Source organism: Heterocephalus glaber, unplaced genomic scaffold (assembly GCF_053883595.1).
Source record: "Heterocephalus glaber isolate CG9 unplaced genomic scaffold, H.glaber_assembly_v1.0 deba00001561, whole genome shotgun sequence".
NCBI classification, from domain to species: Eukaryota; Metazoa; Chordata; class Mammalia; order Rodentia; family Bathyergidae; genus Heterocephalus; species Heterocephalus glaber.
Window position 1 is genome coordinate 4,517,703 of NW_028258349.1, and position 15,007 is coordinate 4,532,709.

Genomic DNA, 15,007 nt, shown 5'->3' on the forward strand with positions numbered 1-15,007 from the left:
GAAAGGTAAACATTTTGAATGGATTCAGGACATCCAGGCAGCTGCAACTGTGCAACTACACACATTCATAAAAGAAGACTTCCAGATCTGCTTTAGAAAGTGGTGAGAATGATCAGATAAATGTATTTGAAGGGACGGGGAGCATTTTGAGGAAATTAATGGTGATATGTTTTTTACTGTAATAATTTTTTTTTTTGGTATTGGGAATCAAAATCAGGACCTTGCGCTTGTGAAGCAGGTGGCAGCACCATTGAGCTAAATCCTTGGCTTACTGTAATAATTTTTAAAATTTTAAAAATATTCGCTGTATTTTTTATCATACCTCTTAGTGCTTCAATTTTGGCTATTCCATTATCTAGTAATTTTCTGCAACAGAAGACAAAAAATTAGTTTTATCATGCCTCTCTCATGTTGTGAGCCCCCCACATCCCCCTCGTGCATGTGATTTCCTCTCCCCAGTTTCTCATAAAGTCTTTTCACAATTTCTGGTTAAATCAGTGCTTGGTGTTTTATATTATTATAACTATGCAAATAAAATACACTTAGTAATTTTGTTCCTGCCTTACATACACAGATAATTAATTATCAGTTAGTTATGGAAAACCAGCTGAAAAGTTATTTCCTTTCAAGTGGTAAATGAATTGCTCCAGTTTCCTAGCTTTCTTTCAGGGCTGCTGTCAAGAAGATCAGTGCCATTCTTCATCTTAAATCTTGAATGTGGTATATTTTTTCACAGAAACCATTCCAGACTTCACTCTTTGTAATATTTTTTAATTTAAAAAGATAGATGTAGAAAAGTAGAAAGATTTAAAATCAGCCATTTAAACTTCCACATTAGGAAACTCCAAACAACAACAGCAACAGCAACAACAAAAAGAGCAAACTAAATCCAAAGTAAAAGACCAGGGAGAGATTGTTGGTGCATGCCTGAAACACCATCACTCTGTGAGGCTGAGTCAGGAGGATCTCAAGTTCCAGCCCACCCTAGGCAATTTAGCAAATTGGTGAGACTCTGTCTCAAAAAATACAAAATAAAAAGGAGTGGGAAAATAAAATGACAAAAATTACAAAATAAAAAGGAGCTCAGTGTGAAGGCCCTGGTTTCAATACCAGGAAAGAAAGAGAGAGAGAGAGAAAGAAGGAAGGAAGAAAAGAAGAGAGAAAAGGAATAACAGAAATTGTAGTAGACCAGTGAAACTGCAAATGAAAAATCAGCGGTGAAGATCCATGAATTCAAAAGCTGGTTCTTTGAATTATGAATAAAATTGATGAGCTTTTAGCCACGACAGCTAAAACCCTGGAAACAAAAGATTAATACAGGACATGAAAGAAAGAGCACCACTTTAGGTCCCATGGAAATTAACAGAATAATAAATGAATACTATGAACAATTTTGTGTTCACCAGTTTGATAAACTAGATGAAATGAATCCATTCCATATAAGACACAATCTGCGACCATGCACACAAGCAGAGAGATTCTGATAAGGCTTTTATCTAGTAAATACATTAAATCAGTAATTAATTAACCATGTAAAACACTGGGCAAAAACAACAGGCTCACATGGGTTCACTGGTGAATTGTGCCAGACACTCAAGAAAGAAATTATATTGATTCTTTGCAACCTCATTAAGAAGATAGAAGCAGAGGTAATACTTTCTAACTTATTTTATGAGGTCAGAAGTATGCTGATATCCAAGCCAAATGAAGATATAAAAAGAAAAGAAAATGGGAGGCCAATATTTTATGAATATACATGCAAATATCCTCAATAAAATACTGGCAAGTTGAGTTTAAAAATGTTTTAAAAAGAATTATTGTTCTTGGGATATAGGTATGGTGAAGTAGGATTAACCTTAGGTATGAAAGGCTGTTAAACATTAGGAAATCCAGAAATCATATCACTAAACTACAGAAGAAAAAAATCACAGAGCATGTTGGTAGATGAGAAAAAAATGGCAAAATCTAATACCCATTCATGAGAACCCTCAATAAATTCAGGATAGAGGGAAACTACTTCAACTTGGTAAAGAATATTTATTTTTAAAAAATCCTAGCAACATCATACATAATGGTAACATATCAAATGTAACGCAAGAAAAGGAAGTAAGAGGTATACAGATTGGAAAGGAAAACATAAACTGTCTTTGCAGATGACATGAGAATCTAGGTAGGTAGTCTGAACCAATCAACAAAATAGACTGGAACTAATATGATTACCTCAAGAGCACAAGGTTGGTATATAATAAGATGGGTGATGAATGTATAAAATCAGTTGCTTTCCCATATTTCCCATATATGAGCAATAATAAGTGGAATTTGAAATTAAAAGCACAATATCATTTACATTAGAAGCCTCAGAAATGAAATAATTAGATATAAGTCTGATGTAATATGTACAACATCCACATGAGGAAAACTACAAAACACTGAACCAATAAAATGAAAAAAATATGAAGTAGATGGAGATATATCTCAAGTTCAAGGATAGGTAGATTCATTGCTGTTAAGATGTCACTTCTTTTGAACTTGAACTATAAATGCAGTGCAATCAGATTATAGTGTTATTTTGTGAATGTTGATTTTAAATTTTATATGGAAAAGCAAAGGATCTAAAATAGCCAACACACTGTTGGAGAAAAATAACCCCTGTTGGAAGAAGACACCACTCCACATTAAGACTTTTAAAGCTTCAGTAATCAAGATAGCATGGTAGTGACAAGAGAGAAGAAAAACAAATCAGTGGAACAGAATAGAGAGCCTGGAAGGAGACTCACATAAATATAGTTAATTGATCTTTGACAAAGGAGCAAAAGTAACAGTGGAGAAAGATACTGTTTTCAACAAATGGTGCCAGACTCATAAAAAATGTGAATCTAGACACAAAACTTCTACCATTCACAAAAATTAACCCAAAGTGGATTATAAGCATAAAGGTAGTGTAAAATTATTAAAAAATCTGAGAACATAATGTGGGAGAAAACCTAGATGATGTTGTTGGTTACAGAGATGGCTTTGAATGCAATTTTAGCGTCACAGTCTGTGAAAGAAAGAACTGATAACCAGGACTTCATTGAAATTAAAATGGGAGAAATGGGGGAGGCTTACAGTGTGGGGAAGGGGTTATCTGGGAACTCTCTATACCTACAGCTCCATTTTGGGATGAACCTAAAACTTCTTCTAAATACAAAGTCTATTTTAAGAAATTGCAAAGATGCGCCTTTCCATACGCTGTCCTGATGTTCATCAAACTATGCTATTTCTTTGATAACTCTTTCCTCCACTGCCTCAGTTCTCTCTAACTTGAACACATGTTAAGTGGTTATTATTTACTGTGATACAAGCTTCTATGTTTATTTTTCTTTCCTACCTCATTGTCTTCTGGTTATACTTTTACAAAGAACTCTTCAACTTTATCTTCTACCACTATTAATAATTCAAAATTTTTCTGCTTATCACATTACAAAATATCCCCCTAAAATCTCCTTTGTCAATGTATTTATTTTCATATACATGAGCACTATCTTTTTGTTTCACTGATCCAATACCTTACTTCTCTGATGTCTCCTGCCCTCTGCTTTGTTCTGGTTTCAAGTTCTTGTCTTTTTCTTTTTACATTTCTGTCTTTTGTTAGAGGCTTGTTGGAATGTGATTTTTATCTGTTTACTTGTATTTAAGAAAGAAATGTGCACACTATGCAGACTGATCAGAATTCCTGTTGTGTGACCCGGGCTTCTGTATAGGTCAGTTCCTTTTAGGACTAACAGGAAAGAATGTTGGGCAACCCAAAATGTTGGGACTAAGGACATTTTTCTTCTCTTGAGCCAGTCATTGGGGTGAGGCATTCAGCCCTTCTGCTCATGTCATAAGCCTGGCTACCAGTACTCCAGGAGTCAAGGAGGGAAGGACTTAGGGATCCCACTTTTCTCCATGGGAGACTAATTTACACATCCACCTCCAACATACTGCCTCTGCTCCATCTTGCTGTGCCTGTGTCCCTCTGTTTAAATTTCCTGGGAACATAAACCTGGAGGAAGAGTACTCCTCTTGCTGCCAGGCTGCTCGGTTTGCCTGTTCTCCTGTGATAACCATGCTTCTGTGTGTCTGTGATAACTGCTTCTTTCCACCTTCCTCACTTCACCCACCTGTCATGGAACCTGCGGCTTCAAATCACTACATCTTCTCTGGGATGTGTGGTGTCTCAGTTACTTTCTTGTCATTAACACACAGAATTGTACACCTGCAAATTAAAGGAGGAAGATTCATTTTGGCTCCCAGCTGGCCGCAGGGCAGGGCAGCTTGGCAGAGGAGAAAGAGCTCATGGCATGGTAAGCAGGTAGCAGAGATCAAGGGAGGAGGGAAGGAGATAGACCCTTCCAGGCCACACCCCCAGGAACCTACCTCCTCCATCTGGACTTCACCTCTTAAATCACAGTTACCTACAAGCTCATCAGTGGACTCATCCACTGATGAATATCCCACTCCTAAACTCCACAATGAGCACATGAAGCTTCAGGGGGAGATTTAGATACAATCCATAGTGTGTGATCAATGAGGAGCTTTCTCTCATTAAATCAGTTATGTAACATCCCTCACTTTGCATCTTCTAAACATGTGTTGTGCATTCTTGTTGTTATCTCTTTGATACTCTTTAGCCTTATGTGTCTCCCTCATTCACTCAATGCAGGTATATAATAAGTGCTTTCTGTATGGATGCAGTGTGTCAGGTGAAGTGGATACCATGAGCAGATAGACAGCAATCCCTGTTCACATTACAGCCCTCACACTGTAGGAGAAAGGTCAGAGAAAAAACAAACACATAAAATGGATAGTGTGCCAGATGCTGTCCAGTGCTGCATGTGGGAAAGTAATGTAAGATAGGGGTAGAGAACCTGCTGGTCAGACAGGCATGACTGATAAGGTGCTATCCGAGCTGGCATCTAATGGGAGTGTGGGGATGCACATTGCAGCAGGAGGCAGGAGGCCCTGCAGCTCTTGGCTGGTTGCCTGTGCGTGGCCGGATGCTCTTCTTCAGCCCCTGAAGCACCTGCAGCAAGCTTTAGTTAGAACTGCAGTCATAATGTGTTCATAGTTATTAACTTACATATCTGTTTCCACACTTTGACACAGCTGCTCAACTTTGAGAACCTTGTCTTACTTACTTTTATATTTGCAGAATCTAATGCATCATGTTAAGTGTTCAGAGCATCACTGTTGTTTAGTGAGTAAGAGATGAGATATTGCAGTCAACTGCAGTCTAGAATCAAGCCCCAAAGCTCCAAATTTGTTGTTAGGAGTCTTGGTTAGGAAGGAGGACTCTACATGCTTGACATGCTCTCCGAGATCAGTGTGTCTGTTTCTACCAGGAAAAAGTCATCCCTTAATCTTTCAGTTACATAGTGTACCAATTAGTCATCTGCATCACTTTTTACATCTTTTTGCTCACTTCCGTCTTGGAATCAGTGTAGCTATATTGGTATGAATCAGCTACAAGTTTCTACAAGAGTTTTCTTCTGTGGCTATAAGATGGAGCCAGCTCTGCCTTGAGTTATTGCTCAATCTACCAGAGTCCCAGATTCTCAGCTGTGCCTGGAGGTGAGGGTAAAGGGAGGTGTTTATCAGAAGTAGATGTGAAGCTTTCCAATGTGCCAGACTCTTGATAGCTTTTCTTGTGTGCTTGTATGGTGCTGGGGATTGCACCCAGGACCTCATGTGTGTTAAGCAAGCACTTACCACTGAGCTATCCCCCATACTGTAGCTTTAAAGTCATCCCAAGTTATCTAGCTGTGCCCCAGTTCCCCTGCTAGTTTAAGCTCTCAGAAGAGAAGGTGCAGGCAGTTTTCTGCCGCTCAGCCCAGGGGTGAGGAGCTAAGTGCCATGGAGGAGTGGGTTAGAGAAGAGACTGGCTGGTTTCTCTGCAGGACAGGAAGAGTGAAGAAAGACCCAGCCAAAATGTTCATTACCCTGAGAACTTGAACCTGAGCAAATGCACATCTGCTCTGCAAGGAGGCGTTCACTTTAGCCCTGCCCCCTGGTGTCTCTGAGCTGATGTTATTTCTCTTAAGCTTCACACACTTGTAAGTCTGGCCTTTGTGCCGAAATTCCTTTTGCAGGATCCCCCAGTGTACTAACTTAAGACCCTGTGTGGGACTTGCAGTCTTCCACCCCGCCTCACACAGTGCAGGGCCTCCGTTCCAGACCTCCACCTTCCATCACAGTTCTCTGTCCCTTCTATAGCAAGAGCTGAGTTTTATTTGCATTCTTTTTTCTGTTTTAGCCAGAGCAGATGGTCTGGGGCAATTTCAAAATGGTACCTTTCTTTAGCGTCTTCATCCTGGCCATGAAATCCTCTCCATTCCTCTTCTTTTCTCCTACTCTTTCTCATCTGTCCTTTTAAAATAGTTTTAAAAAGACATCCATCTACCTTCTTTTTTTCAGTCAAATACAAGTTACCACCTCCCTTTCCAGGGAAAACTTATTTGTTATAAAATACCATGCCTTCATATCTACCGTATCACTTTTTATACTGTAGCAATGGCTCACTTTGAATGATTACCCTGTATGGCTCTATTCTGAATTCTCAACATCTAACAGTAGTCTTTTAATGGAGATTGTAACATTGTTCCCACTTTCTAGTCAAGGATATGGGCACTTTAGAAGTTTGTAATTTACTAGAGGTCATACAGCTAATAAATGGGAAAGCCAAGATTTGAATTGTGTCTGTCTGGCTATATAGCTGTCAGTTGTAGGCAGCAAGTTCACTCACTTGGAAATCCTGGCATGGGGAAGGTAGGTGGTGTCCCTTCATAATGGATGTATTATGAAGAAGATGTGGGTGGGCTTCTTGTCACTCATAAGGTGTGTCTTGTGGGGCAATCATTATAACATTTCACTTGTAGAAGAAATTTTCCTTTTTTCTTCTATGCTGTCAATTTTTTTCCTCTCCTCATGAAATACTGTAGTCTTTCCCATGTTGGAAAAATGAGCAAGCAAGCAAAAAGGACTACTCCCAGTCTATACATCCCTCCACCTTCCATCACAGTTCTCTGTCCCTTCTGTAGCAAGAGTTGTGTTTTACTTGCATTCTTTTCTCTACCCAACTAGTTGAGTTCAACATTTTTTGCCCATCATTTGCCATCAAAACTAGTGTTGCCCATGTCACCAGTGACCCCATATTGCAAATTTTGTCATTTATGTGGTCTTCATCTTACCTAGTATTTTGGAAACATGATACAGTTGATCCCTTTATATCTTTAAGAATTATCTTCTCTTTGCTTCTAGAACACTACTTTTTCTTGTTTCCTTCCTCCCTCATTGGCCTGAAACTCTCTGTGGCTGATCAAACTTCATCCCTCACACTAGATGTTGGAGGGGCCAAAGGGTTAGCTTGGCTTTCTTGTGTTTCTCTGCATTCTTTCCTCTGGTGAAGTCAGTTAACCCTGTGCACACAAGGGCAATGTCTTAACTGGCAGTGACACAGGCCAGAATGCACATCTGATGCTATAAGGCAGTGGTGGCCAACCTATGGCACATGTGCTACACCAGGCTACTTTCAGGTCCCTGAAAGCTCTTAAAAGGTTCACTATCACTACTCTAGGGTATGAGTCTTTGCTGGTACTGGGCTAGATCTGGAGGGTCCATCTTCAAGCACTGGCCTGGAGATACCTGTGTTCCCTGAGGTGAGGGATATGTGGTAGAGACAGTACCTTGACCAACAAGGGTGACACTAAACAGGGTCACTCCTAAGTCTCACAGCCACAAGGACCTGCACGGTCATGGGGGAACAGATAAGATATGACCCAGGCCCACTGGCAGTGATGTAGGCCTAAGTTGAGCCTGTCCCAGCAACACGCTGTCTGAAGCCAGGGCAGGTCTGGAGGCTTTGTGTGTGTGCCCTTTGCGTCCTCCCTGGTGTCAGGTCCCATCCCAGCCGGGCTGTTCTGTGATCCAGGGCAAAGTCAAATGCCAGCTTTTGTGTTGTTCTCCCCTATGTTCCTCACTCTGAGACTCTGGCCCAGGGAGGAGTGGTAAAGGCAGTCAGTGGCCTGACTAGTGCAGCTTTGGGGGCTTGGTCTAGCCTGGCTCTGCCAAGCACTGGGTTTCATCATGGAGGGCCTGGTACCCTGGACTTAATTTTTTCTTCCTCCCTCAATGAGATGCATCTCTCCCTACACTGCTCAGAGTTGTTGGGGGAGAGCTGATATGGGGAACTCTCTTTCCTGCCTTCTTCAGTGTGTCTTTTCTCATTATTATACTAAAACCAGGCACCGTGGGCTCTTGCCGCACCATAGCCTCCCTCCTGGCTTCTTCAGTTCTTGTGAAGCTGGTTGGGTGTAGAATAGCTTTTCAACTTGCTGTGCCTGTAGGGAGAGGAGCACCGGAAGATCTTAGCCACTATCTTCTGCTTCCTTAGAACTCTGGCTCTTGATTAATCAAATCAAATAGATGTGAGAGAGTCTAAAAAGTAGAGATGCCTGGGGCTAAATTTTAAATAGGGAAGCCTAGAGAGTTGATTCAATGAATATTTATTCAACAAATGTTTATTGTGTAGCTGTTGTGTGCCAGAGACTGTTTTAGGAGGTGAGAATGGAAGAATGAATAGGCAACAATGTCCTAGCCCCCACGGAACTTCATTCCACGAGAGAACGACCATTAAAAAATAAACAACATAAGAGTATACAATATGCTGTTATGTATGTATGTTCCATGAAGAAAAGGAAACTATATGGTAATAGAGAATAGGGTCATGTACTATTTTATAAAATATGCAAAAGAAAGGTTGAATTTGGAAGGAAACGGAAATCTGTAGGTTGAGAGAATAAGCTGTGGTATATTCTAGGTGAAGATAAATCAATACTTTTGGCAAATGAAGTAATTGCCAGATATAATATTATTATTGGAATTATAAAGAAGGTTAGCTATTTAGGAAATGGGTACTTTCCAAATCAATAACAACAGTAACCAATAACAACTCCTTTTTTTTTTTTAAAGGTGTCATTGCACATTTTTCTGAACACTAAGGCAGTTGGCAAAAGAAGGCTCAAAGGGCTTGGTTCAGAAGAATTGAATTTAGGCTTTCTTTACTGCTTTTACCAGCTGTGTGCCTCAGGTAAGTCATCCATTCCATCCCGAATCCCTAATTTAACCTGTACCAACTGGGAGATTATAATAAAATAAATGGAAATTGACATTTTTCAGCACATCATGCTAGGTACATATGCCCGGGGGTAGGAAAGTTCCCGTGTCAGAGATAAATTTGCTGCCTAATTGTTTTCTCTCCTTTTCATGTCCCAGGCCCCATGCAAGAGCACTTTCTTTGTACCATGTGAAATGCTATCCAGTGATAGGCTGTAATGTGTGGTACTGTGCCATGCTTCTCAAACTACAGTGTGTACTTTTGGGATTATGAAGCCACCGAATAGTTCTGAATGCATTAAATTTTGCCCTGTAACACATGCTTACTGTTTTTTATATTTTATTTTTTGTTGGTGGTTGAACTCAAGTCTTTGAGCATGCCAGGTAAGCCCTCTACTACTGAGCTATCCCCAGCCTGGCAAATACTTTAAAACACTTTAGTTTAACAGATGTTATGGAGTAAATTTTAAGTTTTACATTAATGAGACAAAAACAAAATTTCAGAGAAATAGCTGTCTTAATTTCCTCATATACACAGAATGATTAAAATGAGATTATGTGATTATATAAGAATGTTATAGGAAGATTAGTTTTATATAGACAAGTGGGAAGCATACTGAGTTGACTCTATCATATTGTGGTACTCAACCAAATTAGTTTCTGCAGGGCTTTCATCTGTAGGACTGGGACATTTGGGCAGATATATCATTCAGTATTTAGGTATATTCCTTATTTTGAAAATGGTGCTATTAGTTTTGGTTTTCACTTATGAGCTCCAAAGATGTAAGTTGAGTTTCTCCAGTCCATACCAGCCACCAGCCTATAGGAAAAATAAAACAGGCCATGTTAACCACAGTAATTTAGTGTTTACAGTATTAACATTTACTCTACTTGATGGGTTCCTCTGGCTCTTCTGAAATTTGCAATCCATTATTTTCCCTCATAAATCACCTCTCTTTCTTTGGCTTATTTCTTCCACCTCAAATATTGCTACTCTAGAAGTCACTAATTACTAGTAATGTCAGACATTATTTTTAATGTTTCTTGGGCATTCAAGTAGATTGTGTACTCATATCTTTTGGCCACTTTTTAGATAATTTGTTCATATTTTTTATCGATGAGTGTTTTTCCATGTATTTTGAAGGCAAGTTTTTTTATTAGGTATATACATTGAAGAAGTATCTTCCTACTCTTTGCCTTATATTTTCACTTTGTTGACTTTGTGTGTGTATGTGTGTGTGTTTCCTACAAAGAAGTTAAGAATGTGCACACACTCAAATTTGACAGAGTTCTCCTTTCCGTGTGTTATTTATGACTCCTTTTCTTCATTGTGAGATAGTCTGTTTTCTCCAGCAGCATTACTATTCCTATTTAGGTATTTAATCTAGCTAGATATATATTTTGTGTGCTATGGGAGACAAAGATCCAGTATTATTATTTCTTATATATTTGTCTGAACACTTTTTATAGCCTGTCATTCTTTCCTTATGATATTTTCAGTGTCACTTTGGTTATAAACCATGTTTTTGTTTAGATGTGGTTCTATTTCCATGGTCTAGTATTAGTTGATTTTTTTCTGTGCCACTATGATATTGCTTTAATAATTACATATTTATAATTAAATCTTGATCCCTACAAGAATAGTGCTTCCTAATAAACATTTTAAACTAGTTTTGTATATTTTTGTCTTCTCCCTTTCATGTAGATTTTAGGTGCATCTTGATAATTTTCATGAGAGCCCTTTGCAGTTCTGCATGGAGTTTGTAGGTTAATTTGACAAAGTCAACATTAACACTTTAATCTTCTCATTCAAAATATCACATATATCCCAAAATAATTAGAGATATTTAATTAAAACTTTCAATAAAGTTCTATAATGTTCTCTTTAAAGCTGTTACATATCCTTTATGAGATGTTCTAAGTATTTGTAATTTTTGTTTTATTGGAAATTGTACACATATATACAATTTTTCTTCTCTTTGAGTATTGCTAAAATAAAGGAATGTGATATTCATGTATTAACTTTATATTTAGAAATATTTCGGTGTTATTACTTCTAATATTTTTGTATATATTTGGATACCATACATGGGCATATTACTAATGTGTAGTTTTGATGTAAAATAGAAATGGAACAGAGGAAAGAATCCAGAAATGGTCCAGCCCATATACAGACAACCAATTTATGACAGAAATGAAAAGCCAAATAAGTGGAGAAAAGATAGTCTTTATAATATACAATTATAAAAAATTTATACCCATAAAAAATGAACTTTATATCATATTTCACCCCATCTATAAAATGACTCGAGTAGATCATAGATATAAATGTAAAGAGCCCAAACTATAACATTTCCAGAGAAAACATAGGAGAAAATTTTCTGATCTTGAGTTTGGAAAATAGATATGACACCAAAAACATTACCCATGAAAGAATAAAATGACAAAATGGATTTCATCTACTGAATATATAGGTGAAAATTTTCAAATTTTATGCCAATGGTATATGCACTTTGTTATATGTGTATGCCTCAGTAAATTTGCTCTAAAGTAACAGGAAATGGACCTGTTCTCTAAACATTTAGGAGGCATCCAGTGATGCTAAAGATGTCTTTCCCCAGTTGTTTAGGAAGTTTTTACTCATGTTTCACACAAAATCTCCTTTACTGTACTATCAACATTTTATTTTCTTTTTAAAAAGACATTAACCACTTACCTTGTTCATTTAAAATGTGGAATAACTTAGGCGGTGCAATCTTGTATGTTTTGGATTTCTTATAGGCTGATCCCAAAGCTGTAAGATGGAGAATGAATATAAGAAAATTCTGCTAGGAGAGGCCCCAGAAAACATCACTGATGAAGAACTGAAGTTCAAGTTCTGTGTTCCAGAAAAGTACAAGATTTCCAAAGGCCAACTAGAGGCTGCAGACAGGACAGAGGTATCTCAGCTGATGATTGTCAATGCTGCTGTGACACCTGTGGTGAGGGAGACCATTACAATTCTCAAAAAGATGAACTGTAATTCCCTAGTAAAATGTCTTGACGACGAGAAAAAGAAAGGTAATGTGAGAGTCACCCAACTTTCCTGACATCAGAGGGACAAAATTCACAGTGCCCTTGGTTGGGATTTGTTTGCTAACTTGGTTCACCTGGCCCTTTGCCCCCTTTCCCTGAGCATCACTTGGTGTTTGTTACAAGTTGCACAGAACCATCCCAGCCTTCGTTTGTCATCTCTTGTTCCAACCTTCATGCTACAACCTAGCATTTCATTCTCTCTTCATTTTGACCATATTTGCCTCCAACCACCTGCATTGGACACAGGATGTCAGTGTTCATGCTCAAAGCTCAGGAACGCTCGCATACTTTACAGAGGCTCAGACATGATATGGAGAAACTGCAGCCCTGAGCGGCTATAAACTAGGGCATCGGGCACTTTCCCCCTTCTTTCAGACTGTACTTCTCTCCTGTGCCTGCCTTCTTTTATTTTTTTTTAGTATATGTTTATGATACATAATGAAAACATTGATCATGTGAGGAGTTGGTAATACATGTATTACATCTTCGTTCTTTTATTTTTTTTCCCCCTTCCTGCCCTTCCCTCTGCTACCATCCCTAAATCCACTTTCCCATCTGCAAAAGGTCTCCCTCCCTGCAGGGATGCCTTCTCCTAGTTCAAGGATTCCCTCTCTTTGTCTTTGTCTCCAATGTAGATGATGATATAAACTTCCCAGGACACAAATACCATTTTTATGTTACTCAGTAAATCACAAACCCATCTCCATGAAATACCTACATTTTAATTTCCTGATTGCTCCCTAAGAACAATTATTGTATCATAGGTTTATGTCAGAAAGACTAAAAGAAGCCAACTCAAGCAATCTCACCCAATGACTCCCTAAAATGAGAGACTACAAATGGAGTAACTTTTAGATTCAAAGTAAAACTCTAACAGTAAAATTGTATCAGGTTTTATAGCATTTGTGTGTGCTTACAGTGTGAATGTCATGGCTTTTCATATGTGATTTCTAGGAAAGCTAAGTGAAACCATTTAAGTGGTAACACAAGCACACATAAGTTGCATAGAGATATAAACCTTAGTCCATATCTAAGATGCTCTAAAGAAATGAATGTGCTCCACATTTTGTTTTCCCCAGCTTTCTGGTTAGAAATTGTATGTCTTAAATATGGCCACAAGGTGGCAGTAACTACACATAGTTATTCCAAATAACCCACTGCCCTATGTTTTAAAACTTGGTAAACACAGGGTGAAGATTAAGGACTGTCATTTATTTTTTCCTCAATGCAAGAATTTATTCTTCTTTTTGGCTAAAACAACATCAAATTCCCTTACTACAATCTTTCCTCCAATTTTCTCTTCTAATGATCCTGAGATTTTAATTATGCTAATTAGCTAAACCTGAACTACTTTGGGTCTAGTTTGGTTGCTCTGTAAACTGTACAAGAAGTCAAACCAGTTCTTTTATAGCTTTAAAATCCCATCTCAGATAACCTGTAGGTCTACTTTTAATGTGTCAAATTTATTTGTGCCTTATGCTACCTCTATTAGGGTAGGAAGCCAATGCTTGTTTGGCTTTTTGTTGCTTTCCTCTTTCATTCCTGGAACATTCCTTCTCCACTGAATGCTACATGATGTTCTACTCATGGTCTTCCCTCAGGAAAGGTGGGAGAGATCTGAAGGAATCTTTAATGACAGCACAGTCAATAGTCAGTACACAAGAACCTTGTACAGGAAGAGAGATGACAAAACATGGGATACTTAAGCATGAAATAAAGAAGCTAGAAGAATGTAATCAAGGTCTGTAAAAGTCCTTTGGAATTAAAAAGGTGTGAGAATTGGAAGGGCTGGGGATGTAGCTCAGTGGTAGAGCACTTACCTAGCATGTGGGGGACACCACACACATACACATACTCACCAGCACACAAAGCCAGATTAAAATAGAAAGTTGAAAGTGATGTATCAAATGGCTGAAAAATTTGCACTTGATTATTAAGGAAAATGAGAGATTTATTATAGTGAATGGGGAAAGGGATGTTACCAGGACCTCTGCCATGGGTCCTGACCTGTGAGCCACTACAGCACAAGGTGAATTCATGAACAGACAGAAACGAGACTTAGACTGGAGAAGCTGAGTCTTGGGTCCTGGTCAGTACTGCTGATGGCAGCAAAGACAAAGACCCTCAAGAGCATCCAGTATTTATTGAATACAATCGTGGGAAGGGATAGGGAGTTGGGTATGCTTTGAAGGCATCTAGTGAAATACTGTGGAACACCTGGGATGATGGCACCAGGCAGGGCTGTTAAGGAGCAAGCATTGTTTACCTTGGTTGGATAAAACCAGTACCAGCACTGGGTGTAATTAGCAAGGGTCAGTGAGAAGCCATAATTCAGGGGAAATGATTTTAATTGGGGTCACGCTGACCTCAGCTGCACGTAATTCAGCAGAGACCTGCCACTTCACAGAGCAGGGTCTAGGTTTCCATGGCAGCCATTGAGGAAGAAGCTATACTCGCCCTGCCTGCCATCTGACATGGTTATTTGAGTCATGTAGAGCTTTGGTTTGACTCCTGATATCAAACAACATAGCCGAATTATGGAAAACAAGAAGTAGGTGCCACTCATAGCCCACTAGTACTGGGCAGGGATGTCTGCTACCATTTATGGTGGGAACATATTGTCTTCCAGACACTTCCATGGGACCACACTATGTGAGAAAAAAGATGGCTGATGTGATGGGGTAGAATGATTGATTCCCTCAGCCTCCTTTAACTCCATTGTCTCTCCTACACACTCAACATAAAAAAGGGACTTTGATTGCATAACTCTTGAAGCCAGTGTCATGGAACTAACATA

General features: G+C 38.8%; 1 long non-coding RNA gene across 1 annotated transcript in view; it reads left to right on the forward strand.

Moving 5' to 3' along the window:
- Window positions 1-11,930, forward strand: part of LOC101704149 (uncharacterized) — a 70,967-nt gene extending 59,037 nt beyond the window's left edge. Inside the window, exons 4-5 of the long non-coding RNA XR_015443028.1 lie at window positions 8,992-9,109; window positions 11,917-11,930. This is a non-coding gene — a long non-coding RNA (uncharacterized LOC101704149). The remainder of the gene's footprint in view (window positions 1-8,991; window positions 9,110-11,916) is intronic.
- Window positions 11,931-15,007: the final 3,077 nt, after the last annotated feature.